This window comes from Ornithodoros turicata, chromosome 7 (assembly GCF_037126465.1).
Source record: "Ornithodoros turicata isolate Travis chromosome 7, ASM3712646v1, whole genome shotgun sequence".
NCBI lineage: Eukaryota > Metazoa > Arthropoda > Arachnida > Ixodida > Argasidae > Ornithodoros > Ornithodoros turicata.
This window is the reverse complement of record NC_088207.1, coordinates 35735478-35738734: the sequence shown is the minus strand read 5'-3', so window position 1 is coordinate 35738734 and position 3257 is coordinate 35735478. Positions and strand designations below refer to the sequence as shown.

Below are 3257 nucleotides of genomic sequence, written 5' to 3'. Positions count from 1 at the left end.
ACTACACTATTGGAATTGTCGCGTGAACGCTTTCAAAGATGTGTTTGAGAAGAAAGAAACAGAGTTGTGTGAGGCGAACGGACGCGAAGATAGAAGCAGCTTTTCTGACCCGCGAGATTGAAAATTCTCCCGCAACAGGATTGCGCGCTGCTCCCATTCTTTTTGCGTGGATATTCGTCCCAGGTAGGATTGCCACCTTTTCCGTCGGCAAATACGGAACACCGGGGGGAGGTGATTGTCGCGCTTCCCATTTCGCTGCGAAGTATGCTGCGCTGCAAGCAGCGAAATGAGATGTTCATCACGGAGTTGTATGCCACTCATGAGACTCGGTCGTCATTAGGAATTAGAGAACGTGTTCGTTTTGCAACTTCGGACTAGCCAGTGCAACGCAGTGGGCTTTGTATCAATACGGTGCACGAAATGTCTTTTCTAACCTAAAGTTGCTTTACGTATATTAGACCTGAGGCGTAGCCAAGAGGGGGGGGGGGGGTTCAACCCCCGAAACCGTACCTTAGGTAGTGCTCTGGGAAAGGGAGACGAGGTTGAAATCTTCCTCCCCGATATAAAGCTCTCATAGAAACCATCCCGAAATATTTTTCGCGCTACGCTATACTGTATCAGACTACAAATTATCGGGCTTCAGGCGGAAAAACAGTAGAAGTCGCTGGTAGCCAGGACACGCCGAAACGCGAGAAAAGCAGGAAGACCCCTGATTGGCCGGCTGTACGCCGAAATAAATCTTTTAAAATAAAACATTAAAAATCCACGCTCAAAATTCCACCCTTCAAAATCCATGTTCTGAAATAAACCGCTTAAAAATACACACCCTCAAAATAAACGCTGTTAAAATAAATCATGGTTACGCTTAGCAAGGTAATGTTATGTATGATAGTTTCCCAGGTAGCAAAATCGATCGGGGAGGTATCGGGCCGTTACTGGGAGCAACCGGCCAAAGATATCGGGCACATATCGGCCCCGATACCGCCCCAGTAACTTTTTGCAACATTTGTCGATATCGTAGAGGTATCGGCCATAGATGTCGGGCCGTTGTCCTCTGCCGATATCATCCCAATATTGTACTGGTGTCAGCGCCCGACATCTATCCGATCTCTTACCCGAATATTGTTGTCACATGTATCAGTATCACTGTTTAATACTATGTTTTAAAGCATCACAGACATAAAGGTCAACGTATTGCAGGTACAAAATATTACAAAACAGCACGCATGCTTGACAGTGCTCCTCCAAGATTTGTGTACTTGGTATCTGACTATCAATCGTCCGTCCCCTTGCGCCATTCCGGGCAGCTAACTTTCCTATGCGTCGTCCAATTTCGCCTTCGGTAGCAGAGCTGCACCACCGTTTCGCTGCCTCTGAAAAGAAGTTTGTAGAGTTGTCAATCTACATCCGAATCTAAACCGTACAAGTTGCACATACCCACAACACATCCACGTAGGGAGATTTCCTGGAAAACCTTTTTCTTCTGCAGACCCCTGAGGCTGTATTTTAAGGCAAGGTCATTGGTCAACAAGCATTTCATGATGGGATAACTGAAGAAGGTAGTGGTGCTCGTCCAATGCATGCCAGAAAGTCAACCTGCGGGAGAGGAAGGAGACCACATACTGGGTGTTCAACGAGTGTCGTTTAGCCCTTAGCAACACATTTATTACACTGTAAAATTAAAGAGGACCGGGTCTAAGGCACCTTATTTATATACTTAGATATATGAGTGTTTATAGTATATTCCATATATAATATATATAATTTATAGTATACACCACTTTCTTCACGAATGCTGGAAATGAGATTAAAAAAATGCCCTGGCCATCTTCAATTTGTTGCAACAACTCCCTGACCTCCTTTTGTACGTTCCTGTACCTCTTGCAGTGCGACGTTGCTTAATTCGGTCACATCACCGGTGCACCTGCGAATTGGAAAATAGAAGCACGACTGGCGACGCATAGGAGACACGCGCCGCGCGAGCCGACAGCAAAGTGCCTTCCCACAAGAGCGGACGCACTGATACATCAGACAGACAGCAATCTAATTTAAGAGACCGATTCTAATCCCCGAACGCTTACACAACCGTGACAGCGGAGCAAACCAACCAAACACACTTGCACCACTTGCAACTATGCACACTTCTGCAAATAAGCGTTTTGCGTTTACTTTGTCTTCGGAAATCGGCGACGGTTGCACGATAGCGAGGGCATGACAATTTGAATGTACGGCGCTGCATGTACTCTGTCAAACGCCGCAAGAAGTCTTCTACTAACACAACACGTTACAGTTAACCACAGAAGCACACTTTAGCGGCTTCTTACCTGTGAACACGACGAAGTCGTAACTTGGCAAACAACGAAGTTCGTACCGGCAGCCGGGAAACGAGAAACTTCGTTGGGAGAAGCGTGCTCGAAGTAACCGCTGCGCATGCGCAACGCAGCCAATACAAAAAGAAAAACTAAGTGCGGGGACATCACCGCCACCGCGCAGTCTCTCCAGTCTCTCCTCCTCGTCGTTCTCTCTCCCGGTTCTCTTCGCACACCACTCGCCGCTCGGCATGACATCGGCTTCTGACGGGGAGGATCGGCCGATTTTTGCCGCTGGAGCGCCGATCGCTCCCGCGACTGGCCCGATAGGATGTGCTACTTGGGAATTCTTTGGCGAAACGATGTTGTTTTCGACGGACAACAACAACAACAATAAATGAAGAAGTGACGATGACATGGGATGTTTCCCCGTGGTAGCCACAGGACCCTACCCCACTTCACAGTGGTTAATATGAGAGGATGAATTATGGTGAGATTGAAGCGACGACAGGTCGGAGTTCTCTTTAGAGCTCTTCGAGGAGTCCAGTGGCTTGCATGAAAGCAAAGAGGGAGCGAAGAGCCCGGCACTGATGCGCAGGGGAGCTCCATGGGCCAAGTACTTTGGACAGGCTGAATGGTCTATGGTCGAGGAGTTCAAGTTGGCGTCGAAGTACCCGGCGTTCACACGTGTACCGCTCACAGTCCTCGATGATATGGCGGATCGTAGCTGGGGTGCGGCAAGCTAGGCACAGCGCGTTTTCGACGGAACATGCTATTATGATGCTTCTTACTCATGTTAGTACTGTTATCAAGTACATTTCTTCAAATAACTCTTCTGAAAAAGAACGACGATAACCGTTGTCAAGTGGAGCAGCCCTTAGGCTTTTTCAGAGCTTTTTGAAAGAAACAATCTAACCTTCACGGACCTCCCGCCGTAATCTGGACGGG

At 47.9% G+C, this 3257-nt stretch overlaps 1 long non-coding RNA gene across 2 annotated transcripts; it reads right to left on the bottom strand.

Annotated features, from left to right (window-relative positions):
* Positions 1-1137: 1137 nt before the first annotated feature.
* LOC135399825 (uncharacterized) lies at positions 1138-2645 on the bottom strand. 2 transcript variants are annotated; one of them, XR_010424420.1, is made up of 3 exons: positions 1857-2645; positions 1438-1596; positions 1138-1373 (listed from the first exon to the last, which is right to left on the bottom strand). It is a non-coding gene; the product is annotated as an uncharacterized LOC135399825 (long non-coding RNA). The 2 variants fall into 2 exon arrangements; XR_010424419.1 differs by having other exon boundaries at positions 1438-2645.
* Positions 2646-3257: the final 612 nt, after the last annotated feature.